Below are 11359 nucleotides of genomic sequence, written 5' to 3'. Positions count from 1 at the left end.
GAAAATAGGTATTGGAATGTTAAGATGGAGGGATGGCCCGACATAAGTGCCTTCACTGATGGCTTCTCTAAGCTGATTGACGATATTTCGTTAAATACCCGCTCTACTATGTTGTTTACGAGTGTTGGATATAAAACTTTCGAGGTATCTATTTTTAATCACTTAACATTTACTGAAATATATTTCAAGAAAGTTGAAGTTGTTGTTTTGGACGATTTTATTTATGGAGATGAAGGATTTGATTTATTGACTGCGGTTAGTGTTATATAATTTATTATTAATTATTTATTAATACTATCTTATTAGTTGAACTTTATTTTAACATTGTTACTAATGTGGATTTTTTATATGTAGTCTAAACACAAGGAGAAACATGAGATTAACGAAAGTCATGTTGAACAAGATCTTTCTGGTGATAGTGTTGGTGACTTTCAACTTTCAAATTTTGAGTCTATTTTTAATGTATGTAACTATTTTTTTAATATATACTAACAAACTTTAACAACCAGTACATTGTTGTATTCTTATTTTTTTTTATATTTATGGTGTCATTTTTTTAGGACACTGAAGACTCCAAGTTTGATCGACATATAGCTGCTCAAATTGAGATGGAAGATGCTAAGAACCTGGTAAGTGTATAAGTTCAAATTAGTAACAGATCTTATTATATCTATTAGATACGTATACTATTTAATTGTGCTACTATTTTATTTTATGTAGTTCAAGGATGGTTGGAATACAAAGAATGATGCTTTGAATCAAGATCAAAGGTAACTACACCAAATCGAACATAAATCTTTGTTATTATATGTTCTGAATGAAGATCGGATGTTGATTTTATGTTATTCCGTACACCAAATCGAACTTGAATCTTTGTTATTATATGTTCCGAATGAAGAGGTGATGTTGAATTTATGTTATTCTTTTGTATTTAAAGGTATGTTGAATCTTTGTTCTTTCTACTTCTATTAACTTTTTTTTCTGAATTTTGTAGATCCGCCTATATATCTTGAAGGTATGTTGTTTTACTCTGTTGTTTATGTAGTATTCATTTTTAATCTAAACGACTGAACATGTTTAATTTTTTTTAACTCTATTAACTTCTTTTTTTTTTCTGATTTTGTAGATCCGACCATAAATCTTGAAGGTATGTTGTTTTACTCTGTTGTTTATGTAGTATACATCTTTAATCTAAGAGATTAAACATGTTTATTTTTTTCTTAAACCAAAATCTACATCAATTTTTTTGTTGATTTTTGTTATGTATAAAATCAAGTTTCCGGGTTTTTCTTAATCATGTATTCCACATTTATCGCAGTTAATGATTTTGGTTGTTGTATTTTTTTCATGTGATTCCTTACATCTGTTATAACAATCTGAATCCCACCATTCGTCAAGCAACAGAGGTTAGTTTATCTTATTTTTTAAATGTTTTTGGTATTGTTTTTTTTTTATATATATAGTGTGTTTTATTCTTATTAAATTATCAATGTTTTGAAGTTCATATTCTTTGATTTTTCAGTTATCATTTGTTCAATTTAGCTTTAAAGAAACATTTAATTTCTTTTAAAAATTTATTTTTTTCCTATAAATAGACTACTGTTTTTAAGGTTAATTTTTGAAATTTGAATTATAAGTCTGTTTCTTTAATTAGACATTGTTTCTATAAATAGGTTACGGTTATATTTTTTTTTCAAATTGCTTACTTCCTTTGTAGTTATGTATCCTAAAAACAACTCTCCTTCGTTTTTAAGGTTGATTGATGAACATCATCCTATATTTTTGGTATTTTTCTTTGGTTTTCGTTTTTTCAACATACAATAAGTTATTTAACCTTCTATGTTTTTTGTTTTATTTCATAGGAAATACCTTATGATTTTTCAAGCTTATTGTGGGGAGGAAAAGTTCCATATGATCAATGTATTGAACTTATTGATGATGACTTATCATGGGTCGTTACACTTAAAAGAAATGTTTTGGGACCTGTCTTGGGTGATGGATTCACCAAATTTGTTAAAGATTCTGGTATCAAAAAGGATGATTATCTATTGGTGAAGGCTATTGGAAGATTGACATTTTATGTTTCTCTATTTAAATCATACGTTTTTGAGAACTCCTTCCTCTCTAATGTTTCTCCTGATGATACCTCTACTGTAAGTCATATGTATAATCTATTAAATATGCTTTATAAAATTTTCCTTTTTTAATTTCTGTTTATTTATGTTGTTTTGTAAATAATTTTCAGCATATGGCGGACAAATTCTAGAATGATTTTTACGGGAAAAGTTTTAAAAGTGGTGAGGCAACTTTGTATGTTGGAAATAGGTATTGGAATGTTAAGATGGAGGGATGGCCCGACAGGAGTGCCTTTACTGATGGTTTCTCTGAGCTGATTCATGATCTTTCGTTAGATGCTCGCGCTACTATGTTGTTTACAAGTATTTGATATAAAACTTTCGAGATATCTATTTTTAATCAGTTGATTGGTGCTGAAATATATTTCAAGAAAGTTGAAGTTGTTGTTTTGGACGATTCTATTTATGGAGACGAAGGATTTGATTTATTGACTGCGGTTAGTGTTATATAATTTATTATTCATTATTTGTTAATACTATCTTTTTAGTCTTATATTATGTGGAATGTTTGTATGTAGTCTAAACAAAAGGAGAATCAAGAGACTAATGAAAGTCATGTTGAAGAATGTCTTTCTGGTTATAGTGTTGGTGATTTTCAACTTCCAAATTTTGAGGCTATTTTTAACGTATGTAACTATTTTTTAATATATACTAACAAACTTTAACAACCACTTCATTTTTGAATTAATTTTTTTTATTCTTATAATGTCATTTGTTAGGATACTGACGACTCCAAATTTGATCGACTTATACCTGCCCAAATTGATATGGAAGAAGCTAAGAAGCTGGTAAGTAAATAACTTCAAATTATTAACAGATTTTATTATATGTATTATATATGTATACTATTTAATTGTGCTACTATTTTATTTTATTTTATTTTATTTAGTTCAAGGATGGTTGGAATACAAAGAATGATGCTTTGAAAAATACTCCGTCTGCTACCTCTGAATGTCATGTAATATTTTTTTATAAGTTTGTTTATATATTGTATAGATTCTATTAATTACTTCATGATACACTTATTTTTTATGTTATTCATTTTTTTTTGAAGTTTGACACGAAAGGGAAGTCAAAGGTTGTTTGTGGTGATCAAACTGTTCATCCAAAGGTTTATATCAAATAATAACATAATTTAGTATATTTTTTAAATATGTAAATTTTATTTTGTATCATATAATGTATTTTACTTTATCATGAAGTTGTTAATTTGTTTTAGGTGTTAACCAATGTTGATATGGATCTCAATAATATCGCCTATCGTACGCGTTCAAACTTTCCTATCAACAATGACTGTGTTGACATTGATATGACGAAGCCTTCTGAAAACATTTCTGTAAGTACATGTTGTTTAATGTTTATTAATAAATTATTCATGAAATTATTATAGTTCTTTTTAACTATTAAACTTATTTTATATATTTTAAATATATAGGTTAAATCAAAGCGTAAGGCTTGCAGATCCACCACGTCCCCGTCTAATGTTTGCCCTAAATGTAAAGTCAAAAGGTCGAAAAACAATTCATTTTAGAGTTCACAAAAGTTGCTGAAACCAGACTGGTATACCTTCTGATGTGTTTATAATAATTTTTTTATTAACTGTCTACAAATTCTTTGATTAATAAATTTAATAATTAATCTGTTCTCTTTGTTTCTCAGCGTTTACCTGTAGATGTTTCATATGATCTTTGTCTATCTGTTGACAACTTGCGTGACGTTAGTATCCAGAACCTAAGTTGTGAGCTAAGTAATATGAAAACAAGAGCCGAGAAGTCCGGTGATGGTTACAGGTATGGTTTTACCAAGTGGTCATCTTTCTTGAAATCAAATCACATCCCGTTCGGCGCCACTCTTTTCTTTAAGTACATCAAGTCTTCGCAGATTTTGGTGTTGACGAACGTTGTACACAAGACTATAAAGAAAAGAGCTCGTGCGTGACTCTTGGCATTTGTGGTTTTTTTGCTTCGTTTTGGCAGAACAGTTAATGTAGTAGGTTGTTTTAGTTTTTTGATCTGTGGTGGGTATTAGTCAAGTATGATTAGACGGTTGTGTTTGTAGTATGTAGTGGTTGACATGGTTGAAGGTGGATAGTTGTATATGTTATCCTTTGAACTGTTGTTACTTAAACAAAGCTTTTTTTGTGAAGAATCTGATAAATACCTATTAATCTTGGTTTGAATGCATAACATCATTTTGTTATTACATTCCTTTTCATATTTGTGTCTTTCTTTCCATATCAAAAACTTTTTTTGGTTATGATATTGATTCCTACAGTCAACCATTTGAACTGATACTGTAGCCGTTAACATGTCATATACAACATTTCTTCACCTATTCCAAACCAATACTGAAATAATGTTAATTGCTTTACGTAATCTTTTTTATTTTGAATTAGGTTTTTAAATGTATATAGACTTTTAAAATAATATATTTTTCGAAAATGTCTTATATTTCAAACGAAAAAGAAAATAGTAATAATTAATTTACATACATATATTTTGTTATTTTTCCTACCTTTATTTACAACAAAAATATGGTAAATATTTTTCTAACTTTTGACTATATATAATAAAAACTATGATACATAATTTGATTTCCTTTCTAATTTACAAGCAATTTTACCTAATATGGATTCTAAATTTTGTAGATTAATAATTTTAATGTATATTGCATGTTTAAAATTATTTTAATCTTTATATGTATATTCTTATAGATTATAGATATAGATTTTAAATTTCCGTATTTTTCCTCATTTTATATTTTACATATTATATATATTTTTTTATATATCTATATAAATATAGAAAATATGTAAAATATATAAAAATTTAATAATCGTATGTTTTGCCATGACTATTAACAAAAGTCAAGGACAGTCTCTTTCCAGAGTTGGTCTGTACCTAAGAGACCCCGTTTTCTCACATGGTCAGCTTTATGTTGCGTTGTCGAGAGTAAAGACCAGATATGGCGTGAAGCTTTTAATATTTGACAAAGATGGAAGGCCAACGAATACAACTTCAAATGTTGTTTACAAAGAAATATTTGGAAAATTGTAGTTGAAAAATTAAAGTTTAATTTCAAATTTTTAGTTTTGAATTTATTATTGTATATAAATTGTTGATTTGATTTTACATCTTGATTTATTATAATTGTAATTCACTTTTAAATTAAATTATTTAAGTATAACTACCATATTTTTGAATCGTTTAAACAATTTGTAAATTTTTTTGAAATATAAATATTACAATTTATAAACTATTGGTAAAGTACTATTTTATGGTAAGTTGTTAGTTAAATTGATTTTGTAAAGTTTTGTAACTATTAGAGATCTATAAGGGGTGAATTTGTAACTATATTTTATTTACTTCAAAATTGGTGCAACTCAAAACAAAACCATCATATCACCTGCAACATCATTACCCATCAAGATCACTTTCACCTCCTCTCTCGGTTATCCCTTCTCACCGCCATTGTTGGTTAGGGTTTCAAGAAGCCATTACTCTCATCTTCTACACTACAATCAACAGAAGAAGGTATGTTCTTCATCTTTAATCCGGCTATTGAGAGGTTTTCGTCCTATTGTTTTGCAGTGTTCCGATTTTGATGTTATATTTAGAAGATTTTCCAATGTTCGGTTGTTCAATCAACTGTTATACACAATTTTCTTTAATAACAATCCGATTCCGATTTTGATGTTATCTTTACAACAATTTCCCACTTTTTTATGTTTCTTAATTTTCTTTTTCACGATAAACCGTAATTATTTGATAATAATGTGATTAAAATTTACGTTCACAGAAAATAGGGTAGTCAAATTTGGTTATTGTTTCTACTATTGATTTATATATATACTTTCTTTATTTATTAGTAATATTTTCCCATCTTTAGTCATTGTTAATTGGAAGAATAAAATATTTTATTTATTTTGAATGTGTTTATTTTGTAATGTTATCATTTTATTTCTTGCTCTAAAAAAATGTTGATAATAATTTTACAGATATGGATCAAAAGAGAAGTAGTTGTTCTTTCTTGAAGTTAGTCGATGTTCATCATCCTACAAAAGTGGTATCTACTTTTTGTTATTATGTTTACAAAAAAATATTTTGATACTTATATGTCTTATGTTTCAAATTATAGGAAATATCGAATGATTTTGCTACATTACTGTGGGGAGAACAATTCCCATATGGTGATCGTATTAAAATTTTTGCTGCTGACAACTTATGGATTGTTGAAATTGAAAAATATGGGTTGGGTCCTGTTTTAGGTGATGGGTTTGGTAAAGTCGTTACGGACAGTGGTTTACAAAAAAATGATTATCTGTTGTTCAACAGTCTTGGACCATCTACATGGTATCTCGATGTCTTTAAGTCATGTGTTTTGGATAACTCTTTTATCACTTCTATTAGAGTTGATGATAATTTCACTGTAAGTACTGCATATAAAATAATTACTTTTTTTATGTCAAATTTTTTTGTGCATTTTTTGTTTAACATAATTGTTAACAAATTTACAGCTCATGGCGGACAAATTCTGGGGACAGTTTTATGGCAGCAGTTATAAAGGTGGATCAGCAACTCTTTATCTCGGTGATAGGTTTTGGAATGTGAAGATGGAAGCGTTGTCCGACAAATGTGCTTTCACTGATGGATGGTCTAAGTTGATTAGGGATCTTGAATTAGATTCCCGGACTACTTTTATTTTTACAATGGCTGGATATGAGACTTTTGAGTTGTCCGTTTTTAATCATGAAACTGGTACTCAAATGTATTTCAAGAAGGTTGACGTTGTTGTGTTGGATGATCCTATTTACGGAGATGATGGATTTGATTTACTGCTTGCGGTTAGTGTTATTATGCTTACAATATATTTTTTTTTTTCATAATATCAAGTAATTAGTTATTCTTGAAGTTAACATTGTTGGTTTTTTGAATATTATTTTTTTGTAGTCGGAACACAAAGAGAAGGTGATTACCAACGAAAGTGATGTTGATGAAGATCTTGGTGGTCATATAGTTGGTGAATCTAACCGCCTTTCATCTTCCTTTGATTCGTATCGGTCTAATGTAAGTGATTCACAATGTGCCTTATATATATATATATATATATATATATTATATAATGCTTCTAATTACTTTCTTCTATACTTATATGTTTATCATTCATTTTTATTATGTAGAATGACCCAAAAGGAAAGTCAAAGATTGTTTTTGGTCACGGGACTGTATCTGCAAAGGTTGTTTGTTATATACTAATTTAATTTAATAGTTAATTTCAATACATATAATAAACTTTTTATTCTATTCGGTGTATTTGTTTTCCATTATGTAATCCTTTTAATGAATTTTTTTTAAATGTAATAAGATAAATCTTTTATGGTTTTGTAGGTTCATCCTAAGCTCAAATCAAAGTTTTATGTTGGAGATAAAGGGCTTTCGACAAAGGTTGTTTATGATTAGATAATACAGTTTGATGTTTTTTTCTATATAAAAAAATAATATTTTCAAGTTTCGTTTTTGTTAATGTGAAAAGCCAGTTTGATGTTGTTTAGAAATCTTTTTTCATACCAAACAACACATTACATGTATAAAAACATGCTTAATTAGTATATAATTCATTTAATTATTTCCTTCTATATGAATATGTTAATTGTTTTATTTTCTTTAGGTTGAACGAAAAGGAAAATCAGCTGATTATGTTTCTGAGCAAAATCTGTCTTCTCACGTTGTCTCTCAAGTAAGATACCGTAACCATGAATTCTTACTTTTATTATTTAAAGGACCGTGTATCTTATTGTTGTAAAATTTTATGTATATTATGTTTACATTTATTGTGTCTTATTCAATTATGTAAGCTAAAGTAAAGTCCAAGTCATTCAGATCCACAACATCAACCGCCCTTCAAGTTGGCCGTAAATGCTCTACATCAAAAAAGTTAAAACAAACTGATGTTATTAAATTCACCAAGAAAGCCGAAAGCAGACTGGTATACTTTATAATTTTTTGTTTCCTTCTAATAGCACATAATACAGTTCGGCTCTACTCTTTTTTTTAATCAATAAGGTAATTAATCCTTATATATTTTTCTCAGCGTTTACCGACTGATGTTTCAAGCCATCTGTGTCTTTCTCTTCACAACTTGCACCATGTTACAGTTCAGAACGAAAAATGTGAACTACTTAAGTTGGGCACAAGAGGCGAGAAGTCTGGGAAGGGTTTCAGGTATGGTTTTAAAAAGTGGCCAGCTTTCTTGAAATTGAATTACATCGACTTCAGTTCTACTCTTTTCTTTACGTACGTCAAGCCTTCTAAGCGTTTGATGTTGATCAAAGTCGTACCCAAGATCACAAAGAAAAGAGGCCGTTCGTGAATGTTGGTTATTATGTTATGTTAGATGGTTAAGTATGAATATTAGATGTGGTTTTATCGTTGCTTTGTTTTGATACTTTGGGATAGTACTTATGGTTTGTTAGACATGTCTTTTGGTAATATGTATATGTTGTTATATGCTTATGATGTGGGTATGTGAAATTCAGGTTATGTTAGCATATAACCTAAATAATAAAAAAATTAATAAATTAAACCTAAATATATATCGATGATTATGAAGAAATCTCTTTTTTTTAATTCAATAACATTTGACTTTTATCATGGTTCTTCAAGAATGATTTTATTTTCGTAATGATATTTTATTTTTAGAAACTTCCATCTAATTCTAACAAATTATAATGGAATAATTACAATTGATTTCTATCAATACATATTTGGAAATATGTATCTTCATTTGTTATATAAAATTTCAAAAGATATGTAATAACATTGAATTTTTATATGTTACTAGATGTCTCCTATATATATATATATATATATATATATATATATATATATATATATATATATATATATATATTCTGAAATTCGTTTTTATGTATAATAACAAAAGAGTTTGTTTATATATCTAAGTTGTCCGAATCAAAATCAACTCAGCTGGTCTTGATCGTGGATTAAATCTACAAGGTAAGATAATTAAATTGTGTATGTTTATTAAACCTGTTAATGTATAAGAAACTTTTATTTTTACATCTTTATGACATTGTTGTTTATGTAACTAATCACCATGGATTATCTGATATGTTTTGAAACTAATAAGCCTATATTATCACATGCTTGATAACGTTTGGGTATGTGTTTTAATTTATGTTTTTTAAGTAATAATATATTATCACATGGTTGATAAGAATATATTATCACAATTCATTTTATTTCATATATCATATATGTTTTTGAAGTAATCAGAATATATTATGACTGAAATTAAAAAATAATTTAATTATTTTCATAATTTATAATATACATATTGTTAATTGTTTTTTCTACGTTACATGTGTTTGTAGCTTTTAAATATGGTTGAAAGTTCTTCTAGGTATTTTTTCTTTTTAATGTTAGACTTTGTTGTACATTATACCCATTAACAAGTTATATTTTATTAATATCTTATGTTTTTCAATCACTATTAGAGAACCTTTCTTTTGTAGACATATGAATCGAGCGGACGAAGTTTTACTGGTATTTTCTAAATTCAGACATTTATTATATTTTTTTATTTGTTATCATGAAATACAATTTAAAATTATCTTATGGTTTATAATTTACAATTATAATTATAATTATAATTTATTTTGGATTCCTTGCTTTATTAGGCGATTCCTTTAGACGCTGCATCCAAATTGTGGGGTAACGATAAAGCACCCAAAAATGTTATGATACAAACTCAAGATGGTCGAAAATTTAATGTTACTTTAAGCGAAGCCAAAGGAAAACATTTCTTTTTCCATGGTTGGTCAAATGTTGTGAAACATTTAAAACTCAAAAAAGGATGTTTGGTGCTCTTCAATTTTGTCGATTTATCTATATTCAAACTAACACATTTCATTGATAGTGTGTTTCAAAGCTCTTTCTGGACATCTCTGTTACCTACAACATCTAACTTTATTGTAAGATTAGTTTTTCTTTCATTTTATTTATGTTAATATATTTAGGTTTTATGAACTGATTACAAAAGTAACATTTTTTTTAATTATTTATACAGGTAATTCCTGAGTGTATACTGCCTAATTTATATGATTATACTTCAGATGATATAATTTCCATTATAGATGTAGGCAACAAAATCCTTCACGTCAAGATTGAAACGCTTTTTGGTAAAGTTGGTTTCTCCATTGGTTTTGATGTTATTGTTAATTTGTTTCAATTGTAGGCCGGTTGTTATCTAATATTTACAAGAGGTTTTGCAAATTATTTCCATTTAAGAATTCTTGGAAAAAATGGTGTTGAAATTAATTATGCTGATGTACAACTTGATGAGGTAAGTATACATTTGCTTGGTTCTTTATATATTTAATTACTATATTGTTATTATAATAATTGTTGTATGTTATTTTCAGACTATAGTTGCACCTATTGATGTAGTTGACGAGCCAGCTATTGATGAACACCAAAATGTTCGTGTTTATAAGTTTAGGCGTATGGCTTCTAAAGATTTTGTAAGTTTTAATATTATTTTAGCAAGTACTATATAATAAAAATTATATATTTTTTAGTCACATAGAAATACATTATTATTTTCATATTCTTCTTCTTATTAATTTTGATTTTATAAACAATACAGCGACTGCCTGATAAGGTTTCAAGTATGGCTAAACTTGGTGCTGATTTAAAACCTATGACCGTTAGACTTTTGCATCTTCCTGAGCAAGACGAGTTTACCAACCATACCAGACGTGAAAAGAGAGGAGAAAGTTGGCGTTATGCGTTATGCAAATGGTCCAGTTTCATGAAACGTGCTCGCATTAACGAGCGTGATACAATTCACTTTTCTTTTGATGAAACTCATCAAGTGTTGAATGTTGAGTTGGTTGTACCTCACCAAAAAAAGGAGTAGTGATTAATTGTTTTACATTTAAGTTTTGGATATTTGGTTTTTGTATGATATACATTTACTTTGTTATGTTTAATAGTTTTTAAAATGTTTATTCATACACCTTATTCATCATAAAATTTTTCGTTTATTAATATATATGTATATATTTATTTGGTTACAAAGATAGATTGTCAACCCGTGAGTATTCACGGGTTATAACCTAGTTATAATATATATCTAATAACGTGTACCTACGATGCACCGATCAGCGGGGCGCGACGAACCCAAGAATCAGCCCTATAAAT

General features: G+C 27.8%; 1 long non-coding RNA gene across 1 annotated transcript; it reads left to right on the top strand.

Annotated features, from left to right (window-relative positions):
• The first annotated feature begins 383 nt into the window (after positions 1 to 383).
• Positions 384 to 770, top strand: LOC110874503. Its single transcript, XR_002556003.2, has 3 exons — positions 384 to 462; positions 561 to 629; positions 721 to 770. It is a non-coding gene; the product is annotated as an uncharacterized LOC110874503 (long non-coding RNA).
• The last annotated feature ends 10589 nt before the right edge of the window (positions 771 to 11359 follow it).

This window comes from Helianthus annuus, chromosome 9 (assembly GCF_002127325.2).
Source record: "Helianthus annuus cultivar XRQ/B chromosome 9, HanXRQr2.0-SUNRISE, whole genome shotgun sequence".
Taxonomy (NCBI): Eukaryota; Viridiplantae; Streptophyta; class Magnoliopsida; order Asterales; family Asteraceae; genus Helianthus; species Helianthus annuus.
This window is presented reverse-complemented; position numbering and strand designations above follow the sequence as displayed.